A 24829-nucleotide genomic window follows, 5' to 3' on the forward strand; every position below is an offset into this window, starting at 1 on the left:
CAAAACCCCCCAGCATCCCTAAGCAGGACCCTGGAGAAGGGGGAATCCCCAGGACCCACGGGTTCCCCTGCAGCCCTGAGACGGGGAACCAAGAGAACCCCAGAGGGATCAGACTGCAAATGGGACACCCCTGTTTTTTTGGGTTTTTTTATTCACTCTTGATTTCTGGAGGTTTTTATGGACACCTGGAGACATCTGGAGATGGATTTGGGCAGGAGGAATCCCCAGCCCAAGGCGTTCACACCTTGTTTTTCCCCAAACCAGGATTTCCCATTCCCAAACTTTGGCTGGATGGAGGAGGAGGAGGAGGAGGCTGCAAGGAAGATGCCTTGGGACCCTCAGGCAGGTGAGGAGGAAGTCAGTGCCCCTTTCCCCCTCTCTCCTGCTCCATCTCCCAGCCCAGCACGGCACCGGCTGCAGGACAGCCCTGCTGCCAGTGCCGTCCTGCCGGGGATGCACTGGGGGGATCTCCTTGCCCTTCCCTGTGGCACGGAGGCAAATCCCATCCTCTCCTTGTCCTTCCTCCCCCAGAGCAGGAGCTGAGGATGGAGAGCAGGGAGGACAAATCCCCGGAGCAGAACCTCGTGGAAGAGGCCGTTTTGAGCGGCTCCACGGCGCAGGAACCCAACGGGGAGGAAAAGCCCCGGAGATGCCGCATGAGGAGGGGCTGCAAACGCAGATCACGGGGATCTGAGGAGGAAAGACCCACCCTGGGGCAGGCAGGTGGACAGAGTTTCAGCCAGAGCTCAGAGCTGGTGGTCCCTGAGCAGCCTCATGACAGGGAGAGGCCCTACGAGTGCTTGGAGTGTGGGAAGAGCTTCAGGAGGAGTTTCAACCTGATCTGCCACCAGAGGATCCACACTGGGGAACGGCCCTACGAGTGCTTGGAATGTGGGAAGGGCTTCAGCCACAGGTCCGACCTGATTGTCCACCAGAGGTTCCACACTGGGGAGAGGCCCTACGAGTGTCCCCAGTGTGGGAAGAGGTTCCACACCAGCTCCCATCTCCTTGTGCATCAGCGGATTCACACCGAGGAGAGGCCGTTCCACTGCCCCCACTGCGGGATGGGCTTCAAGCACAACTCCACCCTCGTCACTCACCGGCGCATCCACACCGGGGAGAGGCCCTACAAGTGTCCCCAGTGTGGGAAGAGCTTCTCAGACCGCTCGTTCTTTACCCGACACCAGCGGAGGCACCGGTAAGGGAAGTCCTGCGAGTGCCCCGAGTGCGGGAAGAGCTTCGTGCGCTGCTCCAGCTCCATCCCCATCAGAGGACCCACGTGGGGCAGAGCCCTGGTGACCCACATTTCCTCTGATACACAGAGGGAAGTGGCTTGTATTCCTATTATTTTGTCTCTAATTATCTTTTCTCTTCCTCTCTTCAAAACACAGAAATTTGGGGTAAAAATCAACAAATTCATCAAAGGCATCTAAAGTCTCATATTTAACTTGTGTTTTGGGGAATCTTGGATTCTGGGAGATATCTGGGAGGATATGGGGGCGGTTGGAGGTATTTGGTTAAGTGGTCTTTATTTCTTTGCACTCCAAATGATGAGAAGTATTGATCTGTCACCTCAAAACCACTCAATACCACTGAAATCTACTGAATCCTACCCCAAAATTACTGGATTCCACAACTTCTCTGGGTGAAATTGGATTGGAAGGGGATTGGGCAAAGTGGGATGCAAATCAGGAGGGGTGAGATGGGCATTGGGTGAGGCAGGATGGGTGGGATGGGGTTTGGGAGGTGTGAAATGGGGGAAATCCAGCTTGGGAAGGGGATCTTGATGTCCAGCAGGGGTGGGATGGGTTGGGACTGGGGAGGTGGACTGGAGTCTGGAATGAGACAGCCAAAGGGGATCTTGATGTCCAGCAGGGGTGGGATGGGTTGGGACTGGGGAGGTGGACTGGAGTCTGGAATGAGACAGCCAAAGTTTGGGGATGATTAAGATAGGGGGAGCCCATTACTGAGTGAGTTTTTGAATAGTCTACATTCATGAAGAGATCCTGGGGTATCTCACATTCCTGAGGCAGTTTTGGGGCACTCCCCAACTCTTGGGGGGTTTCCTGAGAGCAGCTCCATGGAGCCCCATTGCCAGGGGTGGCTGCCACAGGCACGAGCTCAGTGCTGTGCCAGAGTCCATTGCCTCGGTGCTGGAGAGCAGAGAAATGATGAACGGCCCCAGACATCTCCAGTGTGTGTTTGTGGAGGCCTGCGAGCTTACTGGGGAGAGGGCAACAGCAATCCCCTGGAGAAATGCACCTTAGGCTCTGGGCATCCCTCACAGCTCAGGGTGGGGACAGAAGCTTCCCCCAAGGTGCTCTGCAGCACTATGTTAATTTGTCCCAGTTCTGTCCTCCCCATTGACTCGCTGGCCTTTCCTACCCCTTTTACCCTCATATGTTCATGTTCTAGCAAGTTCTCCCTTCCCTGTCTTCCCCTTGGTTTATGTCCCTGCCTATCCACCCTGGCATTCCCTATCAGTCCCTTTCCCTGTGCACCACCCCTAAACCCTCAGATCCCTGATGCTCTCCTCCACCCCCTCTTTCCCTGTATTTATACCCTAAACCCTCCTTTGTCTTTGTCTTTGTCTTTAAACCCTGGACCACTGAGCGTCAGACCCTCACAAACCCTCGCTGGAGCTCCATGCCTGGACCCTCCCGTGTCTTCACTGCCGAGCTGCTCCGTGTGTGTGTGTGTGTGTGTGTGCTGGGGCTCTCGTGGCTCCTGCCCGTTAGCACAAAACACTCTCAGGGAAAGTTGTGCCCGCCACCACCCCAGACCACAACAGTGTCCCTTGGGACCTAGAGGCCATTGTGACACCTTGTGACACCGTGGGACCAAGGAGAGCATTGCTGCCCTGCCAGACCTCATGGAACCAAGGATCCATGGTGACACTGCCAGGCCCGAGGATCCAAGGGACTTTGTTACATTAAGGGGTCCCATGGAAGCAAAGGGACATTGTGACACTGGGAGGCCTCATGGAACCATGGAGATCATTGGGACACTCTGGGGCCTCATAGAACCGTGGTGACACCAAGTTGGCTGGGAGTGCTGATCTGCTGGAAGGTAGGAGGGCTCTGCACAGGGCCCTGGACAGGCTGGATCCAGGGCCCAAACCCAACAAGGTGAGGTTTAACAAGTCCAAGTGCTGGGTCCTGCACTTTAGCCACAACAACCCCTGCAGCGCTACAGGCTGGGGACAGAGGGGCTGGACAGCAGCCAGGCAGAAAGGGACCCGCAGGGACTGATGGACAGCAGGCTGGACATGAGCCAGCCGTGTGCCCAGGTGGCCCAGAAGGCCAATGGCTCCTGGCCTGGATCAGGAATGGTGTGGCCAGCAGGAGCAGGGCAGTGATTCTTCCCCTGTGCTGGGCACTGGTTGGGCAGCAGCTCGAGTGCTGTGTCCAGTTCTGAGCCCCCCAATTTTGGAAGGACGTGGAGGGGCTGGAGTGTGTCCAGAGAAGCGCAACAAGTCTGGTGAGGGGTGTGGAGCACAAGTGCTGTGAGGAGTGGCTGAGGGAGCTGGGGTTGCTTATCCTGGAGAAGAGGAGGCTCAGGAGACACAAGGCGGTGTCAGGGCACAGGTTGGACTTGATGATCTCCAAGGTCTTTTCCAGCCATGCTGATTCTGTGATTCTCCGAAACCACCCTTGAAGCAGTTGCAGGAGGAGCCCTGGGCCTCCTCTTCAGAAGCTCCAGCAGCCCAGGTCCCTCAGCTTCTCCTCACAGCCCCAAAGCCCATCCTGTCAGTCCTGCAGAGCCTCTGCAGCCCCTCCTCACTGCCCAGAACAGGGAGCCCCACAGCCAGACACAGCAGCCCAGATGTGCCCCCCTGGCCTGGGGTGCCTCTGGCAAGGAAGCAGCACGAGGCACTACAGGAGCCTGCAGACAATTCCTGCAGCACCTGTGGGATGATCCTGCTCCCCAAGGGCCGTTCCCATGGTGCCAAGTCAGGAACTGCAACGGGGAGTGGGGCCAGAGAGGAAAGGGCAAACAGGGATGGGCTGTTTGCAGGGGAGGGAACAGGGGTGGGCAAGAGGAAGACATCTGGACCAGGGAAGAGTAAAGAAAGCAAAGGAGAAGCCAAGGAAATGCTCAGGGCAGTTTGGGGGTGGCTGCCAGGCAGTGCTGGCTCTGAGCAACAGCATCTGCAGTGGGACAGGAAACTCCCAGCTGATGGGAACAAATGCTGTGGCTGACTGCAGAGGCCAGGACAAAGCTGAGTGGTTTCCCTGGCGTCCCCCAGCCCTTCCTGGCCCCAGGGGCTGCTGGCATTTGTGCTCGCTCAGGTTCATGTCCCCACAGCAGCAGCATGGGGGTGCTCCCGCCTGCTGTGTGCAATGCAAACAGGGGCTCCTGAGCCAGTGCTGCCGTGGCTGTGCCTGCAAGGATGGGGCACCTGTGTGAGCTGGGGGAGAGGCCAGGGCTGCAGAGGGGGGATGTTGTTGGCAGCTCCATGAGGATGCTCTGGGACGCTGCCCTGGGCTGTCCAGTGCACTGGGGAGGGATCAGCCCCTGCTCTGCTGCTCCTTCCCGTCTCCCCCAGGGCCCTTGCAGAGCACCAGCCATGCTGTCTGCCCCCAGCCTGCCCACGGCCAGCCTGGGGCTGCTCACGGGGGTTTTCTGTGCTGAGCCTTGGCCTGGCCATGTTCTTGAGAGAGCCTGGGCAAGGAGCCTGGAGCCCCCAGGCCCTGGCCTGAGGTGTCAGCGCTGCCCCAGCAGTGCCCATGGCCTGTCCCTGCTGCAGCCCCGGCACTGCCACCCCCAGGACTGTGCCCGGCCCCGAGAGCACTCAGGCCCTGCAGCAACACCAGGGCCACCAGGGCAGCGGGGCAGGGCCACGGGAGCAGCACTGGCAACACCAAGTGCTGCTGCTGCTGGGCACAGCTGCTGTGCCAGCACTGATCTGCCCCCAGCTCTGCACACAGACATTGCTGCTGCCGCTCCAGGGAAAGCAACAAATGGCATCTCTGCAGAAAACTCTGCTGGCAGATCCTTTAGTTTGTTAAAAGCCACTGAGAGTGCAGCCCCTCACTGACACAGTCTGTGGCCACAGGGAAGGGCGAGAGAAACAAAATGCGAAATGGCACAAAGAATGGCTTTTCTTTGTGGACAAGATTTAAAAAGTAAAACAAAGGAAAAGGATCTCCAAAATGAAAGCAACAAGAAGTCTCAAAGATGGCTTCTATTACAAGTGATTTGCAGAAAGTGGCCAGCAGTTGAATGCTTCCAAAACCATCCAGTCATCAGTGTCCACAGTGCAGCCGTGAGCTCCTGGTTCCTCAGGCTGTAGATGAGGGGGTTCAGGGCTGGAGGCACCACCGAGTACAGAACTGACAGGGCCAGATCCAGGGATGGGGAGAGGATGGAGGGGGGCTTCAGGTGAGCAAATGTTGCAGTGCTGAGGAACTGAGAGACCACGGCCAGGCGAGGGAGGCAGGTGGAAAAGGCTTTGTGCCATCCCTGCTCAGAGGGGATCCTCAGCACGGCCCTGGAGATCTGCACATAGGAGAAAACAATGAGCACAAAACATCCAAATAACAGAAAAGCACTACCCATAACAAGTCCACGTTCCCTAATGTAGGAAACTGAGCAGGAGAGCTTGAGGATCTGGGGGATTTCACAGAAGAACTGGCCCAGGCCATTGCCCTGGGGCAGGGGGCCGGGAAAATGTATTGGCCGTAAGCAGCAGTGAATAGAGAAAGGCACTGGCCCAGGCAGCTGCTGCCATGTGGGCACAAGCTCTGCTGCCCAGGAGGGTCCCGTAGTGCAGGGGATTGCAGATGGACACGTAGCGGTCACAGCACATGATGGTGAGCAGGAAATATTCTGCTGAGAGGAAGAACAGAAAGAAGAAGAACTGAGCAGCACATCCTGAGTAGGAGATGGTGCTGGTGTCCCAGAGGGAATTGCGCATGGCTTTGGGGACAGCGGTGCAGATGGAGCCCAGGTCGCTGAGGGCCGGGCTGGGCAGGAAGAAGAACATGGGCCTGTGCAGGTGGTGGCCGCAGGCTACGGCGCTGATGATGAGGCCGTTGCCCAGGAGGGCAGCCAGGGAGATGCCCAGCAAGAGGCAGAAGTGCAGGAGCTGCAGCTGCCGCATGTGTGCCAGTGCCAGCAGGAGGAAGTGGCTAATGGAGCTGCTGTTGGACATTTGTGGTGCCTTGGCATCGGGATCTGCAAAAAAAGTGATCATGGAATAGCTGGGTTTGGAGAGGACTTCAAATATCCCAGCACAGCCTGGGGGCACCTTCCCCCCAGTGCCTGCCCAGGCTCTGCTGCCTGGAGCTGGCCCTGCCAGCAGCTGCTTCCCTGTGCCCAGGGCTGGGCCCTGCCAGTGCTGCCAGAGCCCAGCCCAGCCCTGGGGGCTCAGCTCTGCCCTGCAGACCCCTCCCAGCTCTGGCTCTGCAGGCTCTGATGGCAACACCAGAACAACCCTGAGGAGGCTGGAAAAGCGACACTGATGCTGCCTGTGAGGGGCCCTGTGCTGATTTCTGTCATTGCCTGGTTTATTCAGATCTGAGAGAATTTTTTTTTATTTTTCTCAGCCTGAACTGAGAGTTGAATATCTGTGTGCAATTTCCCATCCAGGCAACCCAGAGCAGTAAATTATAAAAACCAGGATTTTCCCTTTTATGCAGCCCTTGACTTCCTGTGCTCCCGGTATAATCTGCTTGGAAATGTTCTGGAGTTCAATGCCATGCTGGGAGCAGTCCTGAACAAGGCAGCATCCTCACCACACAAGGAGAATATTTCCAAGCCTTATCAGCTGTCTCCTTCCACCCACATCTTGTCCCCCAGCGCTGGGAGCAGCTCCCTGGGCCGGCTGAGAGCTGTCCCTGGCAGGCAGCAGAGTCCCAGCCCCAGCACAGTGCCCTGGGCTGCAGGACCCTGCTCTGCAGGACAGCCCTGGGCAGCCCTGGCTGCTCTGCACAAGAGAGGATCAGAGAATGTACTCACAGGGTCTGTGGGCATTGGGATGTTCCAGCTTTAGGAGATGGCTCCAGGAGCTGCAGCTGCATTGTCCTGCAGCCAGAGGTTCCTGTGCCAGGGGCTGGCAGTGATTCTGTGATTCTGGGGCTCCCTGTCTACTCAATCTCCACCCTCCCCAGGAGTCCCAGGAATATGAAAAGTTCCGCCCTTTTCCATCTCCCCATTTAGGGATGGAGGGGTTTGGGGCTCCCAGGACCCCAGTTGCCTCCAGCTAGATCAACCCAGTCAGTCCCAGTACGATGCCATTGGCTCCCAGCATGCTCCCAGTTGCTGCCACTCACCCCTAGTATGGGGGATGGTGTGCAGGCTGTGTTCCCAGTCACTCTCAGACACTCCCAGTATGAGTCCAGTCACTTCCAGTATGGTCCCAGTATGATCCCAGTAGAGCCCAGTACAATGCAGTCCCTGCCAGTGCTGCCACTCCTGGCATCCCCCAGCCCTCTGTGCGTTCCCCCCTCCCGGATGTCCCCAGAGGTGCCCCAAGGGCTGGCAGTGCCCAGGCAGGGTCCCCAGCAAGGCCCAGTTTGGATGTGCAGCCCCCAGTTTTCCCAGTTTGCCTATCCTTTTGCCCGGGCCGGGTTCCCCCCTGGAACAGTGGGTGGGAGCAGCTGAGAGCCCCGCGCTGCCCATCCCGACCTGTCCCGGCTCCATCCCCGCTCCTGCCGCGGGCTGCCAGGGCTGCGGGAACGGGGCACCGAGGGTGTCGCTGCTCCTGGGGGAGGAGGAGGAGGAGGGAAGGGCAGGGATGAAGGAGGAGAAGGAGGTGGGCTTAGGGAGGAGGAGGAGGGCGGATGGAAATAGGAGAAGGAACTGGGGCAATGGACAAAGAGAAGGGGGGATAAAAGAGGAGGGATGGAAGGGGATGGATGGAAGATGAGAAGGAGGTGGGGTTAGGGAGGAGGAGGAGGGGGGATGGAAGAGGAGGAGCGGCAGGAAGAGGAAGAGGAGGGACAAAGGCGGATCAAGGACAGCAGGAGGAAGCACGCGGTCCAGCCCTCCCTGAACTCGCAGCTCCCACCTGTGGGATCATCGCCCCCCATCCCGCAGGTGAGCGGGGAGGGGGAGCTCGGCCCAGATATCCTGGGGGGTCCCTGGGTCGGGTTTTTTGGGGGGATGTTTGGAGAATGAAGAACTGCAAAGCCGAGCGGAAAAGGCCCCTTGGGGGGACATTGGGGGTCCCGGTGGCGGCTGTCGGCAGAGGCAGCCTGGAGGAGCAGAGCCCTGTGTCCCCCAGGAGCCCAAAGTGGGGAGCCCAGCGAGGGGGGAGCGCCGCCATCAGTGGGACCCTCAAGAGCCTGGAGAGGGGCAGGGGGGACTCCTTGGAGCCCCTGCAGCCCCAAGCAGAGAGGAAGGGGAGAAGGGAGCCCGGGAGCCCAAAAAGCCCCGGCAGCCCTAAATGGGGAGAGCCAAGGGGGGGAGCTTTTGGGATTGCTGGGACTGCCAGCAGCCTGGGGAGGGCGGGCAGCGAGGAGAAGGGGGAACCCCAATCCAAGCGTGACCCCAGCAGCTGGGACAGGGGGGAGCCCCGAACAGCAAAGGGGAGGGAGCAGGGACGGGGAACTCCTGGGAGGCTTTTTCAGGGCTGAATCTTGGTGTTTGGGAGGTTTTTATGGAGCCCAGGTGGCCGGGGACTTCTAGAGATGGACTTGGGCAGAGGGACCTTCAAACTCACTGTGCTCATCCCTTGTTTTTCCCAAGGCAGGATTTCCCATTCCCAGCCCCTGGGAGGCTGCGAGGAAGAGGAAGACCCTGTCCTTGTCCTTCCTCCCCCAGAGCAGGAGCTGAGGATGGAGAGCAGGGAGGACAAATCCCTGTGGCAGAACCTCGTGGAAGAGGCCGTTTTGAGCGGCTCCACAGCGCAGGAACCCAACGGGGAGGAAAAGCCCCGGAGATGCCGCATGAGGAGGGGCTGCAAACGCAGATCACGGGGATCTGAGGAGGAAAGACCCATCCTGGGGCAGGCAGGTGGACAGAGTTTCCGCTATGGCTTAGAGCTGGTGGTCCCTGAGCAGGTTCATGATGGGATGAAACCTCACTAATGCTTGGAATGTGGGAAGAGCTTCAGGAGGAGCTCCCAACTGATCCTGCACCGGAGGACCCACACTGGGGAGAGGCCCTATGAGTGTGGAGAGTGTGGGAAGAGCTTCCGATGGAGCTCCAACCTGATCAAGCACCAGAACATCCACACTGGGGAATGGCCTTATGATTGTCAGGAGTGTGGGAAGAGCTTCAGGCAGAGCCCCCACCTGAGCAGCCATGAGAGGATTCACACTGGGGAACGGCCCTACGAATGTGGGGAGTGTGGGATGAGCTTCAGGCAGCAGGGTGCCCTGATCAGTCACCAAAAGATCCACACTGGGGAGAGGCCCTATGAGTGTTCCAAATGTGGGAAGGGGTTTCAGACCATCTCCTGTCTCCTCCGGCACTATCTGGTTCACACGGAGGAGAGACCCTTCTGCTGCCCCGACTGCGGGAAGGGATTCAAGCACAACTCCACCCTCATCATCCACCAGCACATCCACACCGGGGAGAGGCCCTATGAGTGTCCCCAGTGTGGGAAGAGCTTGTCCAGCAGCTCTACCTTGACCAGACACCAACGGAGGCACCGGTAAGGGAAGCCCTGCGAGTGCCCCGAGTGCGGGAAGAGCTTCGTGCACTGCTCCAGCTCCATCCCCACTGCAGGACCCACGCTGGGCACAGCCCTGGTGACCCACATTCCCTGTGATCCATGTTGGGAACACACCTGGCTGCTTTTCCTTTTGCTTTGGCCTTATTTTTTTTCTGATTCATCTTTATCTCTTAGAAATAGCTAAAACAGTGTTAAATGAAGGAAATTGATCAAAAATATCTGAAGTCCCACCATTTCACAGGTGTTTGAGGGGAAATTTAGGGTTTGGGGACACATTCTGTGTGGGGTGCCCCTGTTGCTAAGAGGCAGGAGTTTGATCTCACCCTTCTTGTGTTGCTGATAACTCCTCCCTTGACCCAAACCCTAACTCCACCCCTGGGATACCCTGTACAAACCCCACGGCCCTGCCTTTGCCCTGTCTTTTGGAGGTAAGAAATGGATTCTGGAGCTTTCTGGAACCAAGACCTCTCTCGTTTGTTCCTGGCACCGGCAGCTGCACCCTCCCTGGACACCATGAACTCTGGAGAATGGGGGCAGCCAGTGAGGACACGTCCTGGATTGCAGGATAAGTGTTGTCTTGGTTCGGAATGGGAGGAAATTCAGGGAAGTGATGCAAAGCTTTTTGTGTAACGGACAGTCTGTTGAACCACTGAGAAGATGGACACGCCTCTGTGAAACACACATGTTAAAGGCTAAAAAATCTGGGAACTGTCTCTCCTGGTCGGTGAGGAGGTGGCGGGCCCTGGTCCCGGCCCCGTCTCGGCCAGGCCGGGCCGGGTGGTCCTGCTGCGGGCCGGGCCCCTTTCCCCCTCCCTGGGCCGCTCGCCGGCCCCCCATCGGCTCCGGTCCTGCCGGGCCGGGCTCCAGCAGCTGCCGGGCAGGAAGGCGAGGGAGGCTGCAGGGCCGGCGCGGCTGTGAAGATCTTGCCGTCAGGCCCACTGCCCCCAGCGCGTCTGGGAGCAGAGACCCCTGCGGCCGTGCAGAAAACCAAAGACCAGCCATGAGGCCGATCCTGAGACAGCCCAGCCGCAGTTACCGCCACAGGTTACCAGCGGGTCAGGTGGGCCTCAGGCAGGATGTTAAGCCTTTCCGTGCTTCAATCCTCCCTCGAGTGAGAGAAAAGAACAAGATGCAAGCATGTAAAGGAACAGCATGAAGACATCGAGGTCAGTGAGGAAGAAGTTAAGTCCCAGATGGGAGGGGTGAGGAGAGTTGTTTTTGGAGCTGAAATCCTCTTGTAAGCTATGGAGAAAAGATTCTTTTTTTTTCCTTATAACACATGAAACTACGGGGAGAGGAAAGTGTTCAAATTGATATTGAGCAAGGGCCTCCATGCTAAGATAAGCAGATGTTGAAATAGTTGTGATCCCATGAAAAGTTTGAACAGAGGAAGAGAGAAGAGTAGTCCTGTATTTTCCGGAGAAGAAGAAGATTTCTGTTCCCAGGGATGAAGAGGATTTTAGAGATAGATAATGAGAACTTCTGCCTTTGAACAGCTCATCTTTAAAACAATACCCCATAAGTGGACATGGCCCATCGACAAGCTGTGGGAAGGCTTGTGGAAATGGGAAGGATTTCACGATGGCAGGGTTCCCCAGGCAGCTGCTCTTTGTGACGAAACTGAGAGCCACGAGAGAACTATTTTTTCCTCTTGTGGAGAAGTCTCCATAACCTCAACAAGAGGGACTTCTCTCCCTCAGTGAACTGAAGGAAGACCATTTTAGAGGTGGTAAACGGACTGGAAATCTTAGGTTAGGTTTCTTTACATTGTCAGTGGGAGATAAGAGGTGGGGGAGGAGAAGTGTTCTGAAGGGTTTGTTTTGATTCTTACATTTTCTTTTAGTTACTTTAAATACAATTTTCTTTATACCCTTTTAAAGTTTTGAGCCTGCTTTGCCTTTCTCCTAATCCTATCTCACAGCAGGAAGTGAGTGTATTGGTGATTGGCCAACACCAAACCCGCCAAACGCCTTTGGTGCGTTGGCCAGGAAAATCTCAAAATTGGGGAAATCTTAAACTGGCAAACCAAAACCACTACACCTCCCAAATTCCATATATCCAAGGATTACTCCAAACAAAAATAGCCAGGGCAGACAGGTCAGACTGGCCCTGTCCTCTGGTGATTTTCTGAGACTATAGGCTGAAAGTTTTCAATTGCAAACACCTCGGAGAGGGGTCCAGAGATCTCCCAAGGTGGTGTTTGGAGGCCTCGGGCACATGACACTGTATAGGGACAAAGGAGCCCTGTGCTCAGTGGGGTGGAGACTGAGGACAGTGGAGGAGAGCCACGAGAGTGTTTAAAGAGCAGTTTCAGAGATGGTGGATCCTTTTGACATAGTGGAAAACAGCCTGAGAAAGAAAGAATTAATGCCAAGGGCAGCTGGGGAGACCCAGACTTGGCACCAGGAGAAAGGAATTTCCCTCCCAGGGCAGGGCTGTGGTGCAACACGTCCCCAGAAGGAGCCTGGACCAGCCCAAGGCTTTGTGTGGCCAGGCAGGGGCAGGCAGGAGGCAGAGCTGTCAGCAAAGGAAGGGGCCAGCGAGGTGGGGCAGCCAGGGGATGACGACAGCCTGCAGGGACAGAGGCCAGGGCAGGGACACCGTAGGACAGCCTGGGCTGCACAGGGCACAGGGATGTGCAGCAGCTGCAAGGCCCTGACAGAGCCAACCTGTGCAGCCCTTTGGCCGTGGCTGCTGGCCCTGGGCCTGAGGCCACGAGGGGACAAGTGACCCTTGCAGCCCTGGGGCCTCATTGCCTCCTTGTCCCTGCTCAGCAGCCTGGCAGGGGCCGCCCCATGGTCCTGCCCTTGGCATTGCACATCCTCTCATCCCAGTGCCCATCCCGGGAAGAGCCCTGAGCAATGAGGGAGGGACAGGATCTGCCTTGCCAGGGGCTGGGGCTCAGGCCTTGGCCCTTTGCTTTCCTGAAACACATCCAGGTTTGCTCAGCACCAGAGACACCTTTGCCTTGTTTGTCCCCACCTGTCATCAGTGCCTCCTGTGTTCTGCTCTAGCTGGAACCTGGGGACACTTTCTCAGTTGTGTCCCTCACAGGGATCTATTTCCAGTACAAGAAACTTCAGTATTTTAATCTCACTTTGAGTTCCTGAGAAGTGTTTTGAGCACACTCTGAGGGTGTGTGTCTGATGCAAACAGCACCACGGCCCCAGAGGTCATTAAAGTCCTGGTGCTGTGTCTGTGCTGCTGAGCTGGGCCGGGCTCCTGGCCCAGAGGCAGCTCCTGGCAAGGGCAGCGCTGCAGAGGGACAGCTCTGGCCAGGAGCAGCTCCTGTGCACAGCCCAGCAGGGCTGGGGCACTGCCAGGGCACCCCAGGGACACAAGCAGGGCACAGACCGAGCTCACAGGGGCTCAGCACCGGCAGGGGCTGTGGAATGTCCCAGAGGGGGCTGTGTCACAGCGGCTGTGACATCACAGGGGCTGTGTGACATCACAGGGGCTGTGTGACATCACAGGGGCTGTGTGAGGTCACTGGGGAGGTCACGCTGCCCCTGCCCCCCTCACAGTTCCCCCAGAGAAGTCCAACGCTGCTCGTGCACAGTGGGTGCCCTTGTCCCCCGGGGTCCCCTGGCCCCCACTGCCGCAGCCTCCCCCAGAGGATGTTCCACGAGATCGACCCCAGAGCCTGACACGGGGACGGGGTCGGGGCCGTGGGGGGTGGGACAGGAGGACAGGGACCCCCCAGCAGCGTCACCGTGTCCCCCAGGGCCAGAGCCTGGGCCAGGGCTCCTTCACCCTGTTATAGACACATATTATAATATTGGCTTTTTGCAAATATTAAAATGGATTTTATATGTGTGATGTTCAAGTAACTTTGTTCCAAAGACATAGTTTCTAATTTTGTTGTTAATTAAGCTTAGACATAACAGTGCAATAGCTGATAGAAGTATGCCTGTGTTAAAATGCCTGCTGGGATGGGATAACATCCAATGAACACAGGATGAGCACACCTGTACAGATCTGCCAACCATCAGCACTCACCGTCTGAAGGCAGTGCGGACCAAGGCCCGAACTGGAAGTGATAAAGAGAAGGAGCCAAACCCCAGCCAAGGAACACGCATGCTCTGAAAAGGCAGACCCAAGGAGGGGCCATGTGAAATAGCTCCTGGAAAATGTGAACTCGTTTATGGATATGCATAAGGGGCTATGAATATGCAACAGGCTGGTGTAAGGGAAAAGGTATTTAAGGGGGATCCCCGAAGGTAACAGGGTGGTCTTGGCTGAGTGCCAAGATGCACCCAGCCATAAATGACCTTTGCTCCATGGTCCTTGTCTCCCATTGTCCTTTATTAAACTTTTTACATTTTCACAGGAGAGTGAACGTATTTTTCACATGGGCTACACATGCTTATACACAATTCTAGGAGGACTAGAAATTTTTTGTACAATAATTGGGTTAATCATCACATAAACAAACTTATCCATTTTGCTACATGTCTTGCTCATAGAAGTTGATTAGAAACACTAACCGAGAGGATTACAGTAAGGTGAAGGTAGTCTCAGCCTCCCGTGACCGAGCTGCCAGGTATGATCTGTCAGATGCCCTTGAAGGAACCTCTAGTATGAATGCCCAGGGAAGAAAGGATAACCAGGGCTAGAGGGGCCCTGCCTCGAGCCAGGGAGAGGCACGGGAAAACCGGATCTTTGGTCAGTGTGGATCCGATGTCCTGGCACATCAGAGCCACAGAAATATGAAACCTTAGCTGACACTGGAGCGCAGTGTACCCTGACACCATCGGGACATACCCAGGACGGCCCCCAGTGAGTCTGGGGGGTTCTGGGGGGCTTTGGGTGCTTTTTTGGGCTTTGGAGGATTTTGTTTCAAGTTTATGGGGAATTATTTGGGATGGTGTGCAGACTGGATTCCCAGTCACAATGCTGCATTGTTCAGGACTGCTCCCAGCATGGCATTGAACTCCAGAACATTTCCAAGCAGATTATACCGGGAGCACAGGAAGTCAAGGGCTGCATAAAAGGGAAAATCCTGGTTTTTATAATTTACTGCTCTGGGTTGCCTGGATGGGAAATTGCACACAGATATTCAACTCTCAGTTCAGGCTGAGAAAAATAAAAAAAAATTCTCTCAGATCTGAATAAACCAGGCAATGACAGAAATCAGCACAGGGCCCCTCACAGGCAGCATCAGTGTCGCTTTTCCAGCCTCCTCAGGGTTGTTCTGGTGTTGCCATCAGAGCCTGCAGAGCCAGAGCTGGGAGGGGTCTGCAGGGCAGAGCTGAGCCCCCAGGGCTGGGCTGGGCTCTGGCAGCACTGGCAGGGCCCAGCCCTGGGCACAGGGAAGCAGCTGCTGGCAGGGCCAGCTCCAGGCAGCAGAGCCTGGGCAGGCACTGGGGGGAAGGTGCCCCCAGGCTGTGCTGGGATATTTGAAGTCCTCTCCAAACCCAGCTATTCCATGATCACTTTTTTTGCAGATCCCGATGCCAAGGCACCACAAATGTCCAACAGCAGCTCCATTAGCCACTTCCTCCTGCTGGCACTGGCACACATGCGGCAGCTGCAGCTCCTGCACTTCTGCCTCTTGCTGGGCATCTCCCTGGCTGCCCTCCTGGGCAACGGCCTCATCATCAGCGCCGTAGCCTGCGGCCACCACCTGCACAGGCCCATGTTCTTCTTCCTGCCCAGCCCGGCCCTCAGCGACCTGGGCTCCATCTGCACCGCTGTCCCCAAAGCCATGCGCAATTCCCTCTGGGACACCAGCACCATCTCCTACTCAGGATGTGCTGCTCAGTTCTTCTTCTTTCTGTTCTTCCTCTCAGCAGAATATTTCCTGCTCACCATCATGTGCTGTGACCGCTACGTGTCCATCTGCAATCCCCTGCACTACGGGACCCTCCTGGGCAGCAGAGCTTGTGCCCACATGGCAGCAGCTGCCTGGGCCAGTGCCTTTCTCTATTCACTGCTGCTTACGGCCAATACATTTTCCCGGCCCCCTGCCCCAGGGCAATGGCCTGGGCCAGTTCTTCTGTGAAATCCCCCAGATCCTCAAGCTCTCCTGCTCAGTTTCCTACATTAGGGAACGTGGACTTGTTATGGGTAGTGCTTTTCTGTTATTTGGATGTTTTGTGCTCATTGTTTTCTCCTATGTGCAGATCTCCAGGGCCGTGCTGAGGATCCCCTCTGAGCAGGGATGGCACAAAGCCTTTTCCACCTGCCTCCCTCGCCTGGCCGTGGTCTCTCAGTTCCTCAGCACTGCAACATTTGCTCACCTGAAGCCCCCCTCCATCCTCTCCCCATCCCTGGATCTGGCCCTGTCAGTTCTGTACTCGGTGGTGCCTCCAGCCCTGAACCCCCTCATCTACAGCCTGAGGAACCAGGAGCTCACGGCTGCACTGTGGACACTGATGACTGGATGGTTTTGGAAGCATTCAACTGCTGGCCACTTTCTGCAAATCACTTGTAATAGAAGCCATCTTTGAGACTTCTTGTTGCTTTCATTTTGGAGATCCTTTTCCTTTGTTTTACTTTTTAAATCTTGTCCACAAAGAAAAGCCATTCTTTGTGCCATTTCGCATTTTGTTTCTCTCGCCCTTCCCTGTGGCCACAGACTGTGTCAGTGAGGGGCTGCACTCTCAGTGGCTTTTAACAAACTAAAGGATCTGCCAGCAGAGTTTTCTGCAGAGATGCCATTTGTTGCTTTCCCTGGAGCGGCAGCAGCAATGTCTGTGTGCAGAGCTGGGGGCAGATCAGTGCTGGCACAGCAGCTGTGCCCAGCAGCAGCAGCACTTGGTGTTGCCAGTGCTGCTCCCGTGGCCCTGCCCCGCTGCCCTGGTGGCCCTGGTGTTGCTGCAGGGCCTGAGTGCTCTCGGGGCCGGGCACAGTCCTGGGGGTGGCAGTGCCGGGGCTGCAGCAGGGACAGGCCATGGGCACTGCTGGGGCAGCGCTGACACCTCAGGCCAGGGCCTGGGGGCTCCAGGCTCCTTGCCCAGGCTCTCTCAAGAACATGGCCAGGCCAAGGCTCAGCACAGAAAACCCCCGTGAGCAGCCCCAGGCTGGCCGTGGGCAGGCTGGGGGCAGACAGCATGGCTGGTGCTCTGCAAGGGCCCTGGGGGAGACGGGAAGGAGCAGCAGAGCAGGGGCTGATCCCTCCCCAGTGCGCTGGACAGCCCAGGGCAGCGTCCCAGAGCGTCCTCATGGAGCTGCCAACAACATCCCCCCTCTGCAGCCCTGGCCTCTCCCCCAGCTCACACAGGTGCCCCATCCTTGCAGGCACAGCTACGGCAGCACCAGCTCAGGAGCCCCTGTTTGCATTGCACACAGCAGGCAGGAGCCCCCCATGCTGCTGCTGTGGGGACATGAACCTGAGGGAGCACAAATGCCAGCAGCCCCTGGGGCCAGGAAGGGCTGGGGGACGCCAGGGAAACCACTCAGCTTTGTCCTGGTCTCTGCAGTCAGCCACAGCGTTTGTTCCCATCAGCTGGGAGTTTCCTGTCCCACTGCAGACGCTGTTGCTCAGAGCCAGCACTGCCTGGCAGCCACCCCCAAACTGCCCTGAGCATTTCCTTGGCTTCTCCTTTGCTTTCTTTACTCTTCCCTGGTCCAGATGTCTTCCTCTTGCCCACCCCTGTTCCCTCCCCTGCAAACAGCCCATCCCTGTTTGCCCTTTCCTCTCTGGCCCCACTCCCTGTTGCAGTTCCTGACTTGGCACCATGGGAACGGCCCTTGGGGAGCAGGATCATCCCACAGGTGCTGCAGGAATTGTCTGCAGGCTCCTGCAGTGCCTCGTGCTGCTCCCTTGCCAGAGGCACCCCAGGCCAGGGGGGCTAATCTGGGCTGCTGTGTCTGGCTGTGGGGCTCCCTGTTCTGGGCAGTGAGGAGGGGCTGCAGAGGCTCTGCAGGACTGACAGGATGGGCTTTGGGGCTGTGAGGAGAAGCTGAGGGACCTGGGCTGCTGGAGCTTCTGAAGAGGAGGCCCAGGGCTCCTCCTGCAACTGCTCCCAGGGTGGTTTCGGAGAATCACAGGATCAGCAAGGCTGGAAAAGGCCTTGGAGATCATCAAGTCCAACCTGTGCCCTGACACCGCCTTGTCTCCCCTGAGCCTCCTCTTCTCCAGGATAAGCAACCCCAGCTCCCTCAGCCACTCCTCACAGCACTTGTGCTCCACACCCCTCACCAGACTTGTTGCGCTTCTCTGGACACACTCCAGCCCCTCCATGTCCTTTCAAAACTGGGGGGCTCAGAACTGGACACAGCACTCGAGCTGCTGCCCAACCAGTGCCCAGCACAGGGGAAGAATCACTGCCCTGCTCCTGCTGGCCACACCATTCCTGATCCAGGCCAGGAGCCATTGGCCTTCTGGGCCACCTGGGCACACGGCTGGCTCATGTCCAGCCTGCTGTCCATCAGTCCCTGCGGGTCCCTTTCTGCCTGGCTGCTGTCCAGCCCCTCTGTCCCCAGCCTGTAACTCTGCAGGGGTTGTTGTGGCTAAAGTGCAGGACCTAGCACTTGGACTTGTTAAACCTCACCTTGTTGGGTTTGGGCCCTGGATCCAGCCTGTCCAGGGCCCTGAGCAGAGCCCTCCTACCCTCCAGCAGATCAACACTCCCAGCCAACTTGGTGTCACCACGGTTCCATGAGGCCCCAAATTGTCCCAATGGTCTCCATGGTTCCATGAGGCCTCCCAGTGTCACAATGTCCCTTTGCTTCCATGGGACCCCTTGGTGTCACAAAGTCCCTTGGATCCTTGGGCCTGGCAGTGTCCCCATGGATCCTTGGTTCCATGAGGTCTGGCAGGGCAGCAATGCTCTCCTTGGTCCCACGGTGTCACAATGGCCTCTTGGTCCCAAGGGTCACTGTTGTGGTCTGGGGTGTTGGCGGGCACAACTTTCCCTGAGAGTGTTTTGTGTTAACGGGCAGGAGCCACGAGAGCCCCAGCACACACACACACACGCACACACACACACACACACAGACACACACACACGGAGCAGCTCGGCAGTGAAGACACGGGAGGGTCCAGGCATGGAGCTCCAGCGAGGGTTTGTGAGGGTCTGATGCTCAGTGGTCCAGGGGTTAAAGACAAAGACAAAGGAGGGTTTAGGGTATAAATACAGGGAAAGAGGGGGTGGAGGAGAGCATCAGGGATCTGAGGGTTTAGGGGTGGTACACAGGGAAAGGGACTGATAGGGAATGCCAGGGTGGATAGGCGGGGACATAAACCAAGGGGAAGACAGGGAAGAGAGAACTTGCTAGAACATGAACATATGAGGGTAAAAGGGGTAGGAAAGGCCAACGGGTCAATGGGGAGGACAGAACTGGGACAAATTAACATAGTGCTGCAGAGCACCTTGGGGGAATCTTCTGTCCTCACCCTGAGCTGTGAGGGATGCCCGGAGCCTAAGGTGCATTTCTCCAGGGGATTGCTGTTGCCCTCTCCCCAGTAAGCTCGCAGGCCTCCACAAACACACACTGGAGATGTCTGGGGCCGTTCATCATTTCTCTGCTCTCCAGCACCGAGGCAATGGACTCTGGCACAGCACTGAGCTCGTGCCTGTGGCAGCCACCCCTGGCAATGGGGCTCCATGGAGCTGCTCTCAGGAAACCCCCCAAGAGTTGGGGAGTGCCCCAAAACTGCCTCAGGAGTGTGAGATACCCCGGGATCTCTTCATGAATGTAGACTATTCAAAAACTCACTCAGTAATGGGCTCCCCCTATCTTAATCATCCCCAAACTTTGGCTGTCTCATTCCAGACTCCAGTCCACCTCCCCAGTCCCAACCCATCCCACCCCTGCTGGACATCAAGACCCCCTTCCCAAGCTGGATTCCCCCATTTCACACCTCCCAAACCCGATCCCACCCATCCTGCCTCACCCAATGCCCATCTCACCCCTCCTGATTTGCATCCCACTTTGCCCAATCCCCTTCCAATCCAATTTCACCCTGAGAAGTGGTGGAATTGAGTCATTTTGGGGTGGGATTCAGTAGTTTTCAGTGGCATTGAGTGGTTTTGACATGACAGATGACCTTCTTGTCATTTGTAGTGCCAAGAAATAAGGACAACTAAACCAAATACCCCCCTCCCCCACCCCCAGATCCTCCCAGATATCTCCCAGTATCGAAGATTCCCCAAAACGCAAGTAAAATGTGAGGCTTTAGATGCCTTTGGTGAATTTGTTCATTTTTACTCCAATTTTCTGTGTTTTGAAGAGAGGAAGATAAAAGATAATTAGCGGTGGTCCTGTAGAAGGGTGTAGTTTTCTCTGAAGGTCTGGTGATAGAGTAGATGGGCCTGGTCTTCCTCTGGGAATCCAGCGGAGAAGAAGCTGCTCCTTTGGGAATCCAGCGAAGAGGCTGTTCTGATGTCCCAGAAATGCTGATTTTTTGCAGGTAGGGATGCTTGGCTCTTCCCTCTGGGTGGAGCATCTCACAATGGGATGATGTAACCCCATCAGTCACACTGTGAGTCATTCAATGGCCCATGAACAGAAGATATCTCCCTGGAGGCAGACATTGTTCTTGGAAGAGATAAGAAAACTGCCCAGCTGAACAGAAGATACCTGCCCCACCTCCAACAGATGGCAATTAGAATATATGCTTATCTTACCAGCCAGGACAGAGACAGGGAGAGAGAAACAGAGCAGGCAAAGAGAGGCAGGAGAGAAAGGAGGACACAAACACAATCAGCTGAGAAGGTGGCACTCTGCAAACAGAACTGCAGCTGACTGAAAATGAATGGGACAGAAAGAAATAATTGTGTAACTTTATTTCCTATCAAAATACAATTTCCTCCCTTTCTCAAAACCTCCTCCTGGTGTCATTCAGCAGGGCTGTCAGAAAGTTCTTTGTTCTGAGTGGATGTTCCAGGCTGCAGCCACAAGGCAACAGGGAATGGGGATTTTCCTGCTCCTGGGGAGTTTGACATCCTCGCCGAGGAGAGGAGGAGGCAGCAGAAGGAAAGGGCAGCTGGGCTTCACCCTTCCACAGGGAAGAAGGGGGGGGGGAAAAATCTCTTGTCACATCTGTAGCTGCTCCCACAGGGATGTGAAGTCTGATCCCTGACCCCCAAGGGTCACAGTCCGGGCTGCCCTCAGGGAATGCTCACCTGGTATTGAGAGGCAGTGTGGGAACACCTGGATCTTGGAGCAACCAGCTGCCCCCCGTGTTTGGAGGTGCCTGAGGAGGGTTGGGATGATTCCAGGGACATCCTGCAGTGACATCCCCCCTGTCCTGCCCTGCGTGCGCTCAGTCCCAAATCTGACCCTGATCCTGGTCTCAATCTCACTCCACGTTCAGACACACTCACAGTTCTGTATTTAATCTCATTCCAGTGCCAGACTCGTCTAGCTCCAGACCCAATCCCAACTCCAGCCCTATAGCCAATCCCACGTCTAGCCGTAACCCCAATCCCAGCTCTAATCCAAATCTCAGCCCCAACTCCAACCCCAGCCCCAGTTCCAGCCCCTTCCTAAACCCTCAGGCCCAAACCAAATCCCAGGTTCAGCCCTTCTGGGGGTTTGGGGGTGTCTCTGTCCCTCGGAGCCCGATGATGCTTGGGTGAGGTCACACAAGGGATGAGAGGGACAGAGACCCCCCCGGCCTCCCCAGGGATGAGAAGGTTGGAGAGCCCCCCCAGCCCCGAGTACACTCAGTGGTGGGAGGGACACAGAGCCCCTGGTCACCAGCCCTGCTCTTCCCACAGGTCACGTGGGATGAAAACACAAACAAGTCCCAAACATGAATGAACTGACAATAGAAGCAATTCTGTGGCAATTCCAAGTTTCATTGGTTCCTGCACAGCTCCAGCTCAGCTGCTGGCAGGTTCTGAAAAAAGAAAAGTGGAAGTTCAGCCCAACAGAGGTTATTAAAAGGAAGGGAAAGCTCTGTGTAGCTGTCACAAAGGCGACAGGCACAAAGAGAATTATGATTCTCACATTTGGCAAGGCCCTCAAGCCTGTGAATTCGGGACTTAATTGGGAATTTAGCTACTTGAGCTGGGCTTCTTGTAGGACTTTTAGCAGCCTTGTGTTCCTTGCCCTGGGGTGAATGAACCTTTTCAGTTTCGCTGGTATCATTTGCTCCCTTTCCTCCAGTGATTTTAACAAACTTTTCAAGGAAGGACAACAAAATATTTTCTTTACACTGGCCACCCACAACAGCCATTTTCCTCATAAGTTCTCCCATAAGTCCCTCAGAGGAAACTGTGTCCAAGTTTCCAAGAGTTCCTCCAGAAAGAGCTAGAACCTCCTCAGAGGAGGGAACCATGCTGTTGTCAAAGGCACTTGGAGTCAGAGAACAGTGCCCTGAACTCTCTGCACTGAAATAATGTCACAATCTGGTTAATAAAATTGTTAGAGAGATGCCTCTGCCCCAATTAGGGTTAAGGCTAATGAGACCAAATCCAAAGTGGATTTTATTGAACAGTAAATGTGAGGCAGGGGGAGAGATGGAAGAAAGAGAAAAGAGGGGAGAGCAAGAGAGTGACAGGGACAGAGACCTCCCCTGAGGTGGGCAAGTGTGACATTGTCCCCTGTGTGTGGGGACTTCCCAGGGTGGGGGTTTTACACCTGAGCCAGTTTGGAAAGGGGGGTGGTGTTCACCCCCCACCCCGAGCTGGGATTGCCTCACTGTTTCAGGGTGCAATGTAAGATGTAACCAAAAGTATGTTTTCAGTCACCATCTTCATAAACTGTGATAAACACGTGGGGCAGTGTTCTTTATCTCTTCCATGACTCAGCCCTGATAACGCCCTCCAGGGGCTATCTTCTGTTAATGGGCCATTGAGTGCCACTGCAGGACTGATAAAATTACATCATCCCATTGTGGGATGCTCCGCCCAGGGGGAGGAACCAAGCATTCCTACCTGGATAAAATCTCACCCTTGCAACACCAGGATCACCTTGCCTACTGGATTCCCAGAGGACAAGAGCTCCATAACAACCACTGGACATTCAGAGAAAGACCAGACCCTTCCACAGGATCCCTGCTTCGACAGAATCACGTAATCATTCCAACAGGACTGCAGCCACCATTTCATCAGACTGCTACTACCACCCTGACCAAAGGGGTGTCAGGTTATATCCTGACTGCCAGATTAAGTCAGTATTTCTGTATCATTGCCTTGACCTTGATTTTCTTATTAAATTGTAATTCTGGCATAAATTCCCCCCCTGGTTTGCCCCAAACCAGTACAAAACTCAATGTGCTCACCCCTTGTTTTCTTCCGAAAAGAAAATGTCCCATCCCCAGACCTTCCCCACATGGAGGAGGAGGCTGCGAGGAAGAGGAAGGAGCCCTGGGACACCCAGGCAGGTGAGGAGGAAGTCAGTGCCCCTTTCCCCATCTCTCCTGCTCCATCTCCCAGCCCAGCATGACCCCCGGCTGCAGAAGAGCCCCGCTGCCAGTGCCATCCTGCCGGGGACGTACTGGGGGGATCTCCTTGCCCTTCCCTGTGGCACGGAGGCAAATCCCATCCTCTCCTTGTCCTTCCTCCCCCAGAGCAGGAGCTGAGGATGGAGAGCAGGGAGGACAAATCCCCGGAGCAGAACCTCGTGGAAGAGGCCGTTTTGAGCGGCTCCACAGCGCAGGAACCCAACGGGGAGGAAAAGCCCTGGAGATGCCGCACGAGGAGGAGTTGCAAACGCAGATCGCTGGGATCTGAGGAGGAAAGACCCACCCTGGGGCAGGCAGGTGGACAGAGCTCCAGCCAGAGCTCAGAGCTGGTGGTCCGTGAGCAGGTTCATGACGGGAAGACACTCTACGAGTGCTTGGAGTGTGGGAAGAACTTCAGGAGGAGCTACAACCTGGTCCGTCACCAGATGATCCACACTGGGGAATGGCTCTATGAGTGTGAGGAGTGTGGGAAGGGCTTCAGAGATAGGTCCGACCTGATTGTCCACCAGAGGATCCACACCGGGGAGAAGCCCTACGAGTGTGGCAAGTGTGGGAAGGCCTTCAGTTACAGGTCCAGCCTGATTGCCCACCTGAAGATGCACAGCGGGGAGAGGCCCTACGAGTGTCCCAAGTGTCAAAAGAGGTTTCAGACCAGCTCCATTCTCCTTAATCACCAGTGGATTCACACCGAGGAGAGGCCCTTCCGCTGCCCCGACTGCGGGAAGGGATTCAAGCGCAACTCCCACCTCGTCAGGCACCGGCACATCCACACCAGGGAGAGACCCTGTCAGTGTCCCCAGTGTGGGAAGAGCTTCTCCAGCAGCTCTCACTTGACCAGACACCAACGGAGGCACCGGTAAGGGAAGCCCTGCGAGTGCCCCGAGTGTGGGAAGAGCTTCGTGCGCTGCTCCAGCTCCATCCCCCACTGCAGGACCCACGTTGTTCAGAGCCCTGGTGACTCACATTCCCACTGATCCCTGCTGAGAAGACAGCTGGCTGGTGGTCTCCATGTCCTCCTGAACATCCGTCAGGACTATGATCTATACCGGTAATTCATTGGGAAGAAGTGATTTGTTGACTTTACACCCCATAAAATCTCACCTGCTCTGTCCAGTTATTTCTTCTGGTGGCATCAACGAAAACTGGGGTGAAAATAAAGAAACTAAACAAAGAGATCGAAAGCTGCACCCTTTACTGGGATTTGGGGGGTGAATTTGGGGTTGGTTCAAGGCAATATTTGGGTGAATTTGGGTGTTCTGAGGTTGTCAAAGCCAGAGGACATGGCCATCATCTCATAGGTGTGCCAGCAGAACATGCCCACCTGAGACCAGCTGTTCTCCAGGAATTCTGGTTGTCTGTCCCAGTGTCTGGCCTGGGTCTCTCCATTTGAGATGCCCTCCCAAAGTGCCCAAACTGCTGCTCAAGTGCCTGAGCTGCTGTGGGCTGTGGATGTTCCTGTCCACCAACCTCTCCTGGTCAGTGCCATGGGGGGTGGGAGGGGGTTTAGGGGCTCCTGGGGGGACTGGGAAAGGCTTCTGTCAATCTTGTGGGCATTTGTGGTGCTGGGAAGGGGCTTGGCAGGGTCTGTGAGGGAGGTTTGGGTCCCTGACAAGGCTGTGTGGCTTGGAGAGAATTTGGGTGGGTCTTTGGGGAAAGGGGTTTGGCTGGTTCTTGGGGTCATTTATCTTGCAGGGAGTGGTTGAGGGTGTCCTGGCTGGGAGCTGTGGGATGGTTGAGGTGTCTGGGAGTAGCTGTGGGGCTGGGAGGGGTTTTTTGGGTGGTTGTGACCCCCCAGAACCCCAAAGCAGCCACCAGACCCCACTCCCCCAAGATACTGCCAG

General features: G+C 56.1%; 3 pseudogenes; 2 read left to right on the plus strand and 1 right to left on the minus strand.

The window, feature by feature from the left end:
- The first annotated feature begins 315 nt into the window (after positions 1 to 315).
- LOC137465771 (zinc finger protein 420-like) lies at positions 316 to 23987 on the plus strand (annotated as a pseudogene).
- LOC137465766 (olfactory receptor 14I1-like) lies at positions 5176 to 7066 on the minus strand (annotated as a pseudogene).
- On the plus strand, positions 15096 to 16077 carry LOC137465773 (olfactory receptor 14I1-like; annotated as a pseudogene).
- Positions 23988 to 24829: the final 842 nt, after the last annotated feature.

Source organism: Anomalospiza imberbis, unplaced genomic scaffold (assembly GCF_031753505.1).
Source record: "Anomalospiza imberbis isolate Cuckoo-Finch-1a 21T00152 unplaced genomic scaffold, ASM3175350v1 scaffold_108, whole genome shotgun sequence".
Classification (NCBI taxonomy): Eukaryota; Metazoa; Chordata; class Aves; order Passeriformes; family Viduidae; genus Anomalospiza; species Anomalospiza imberbis.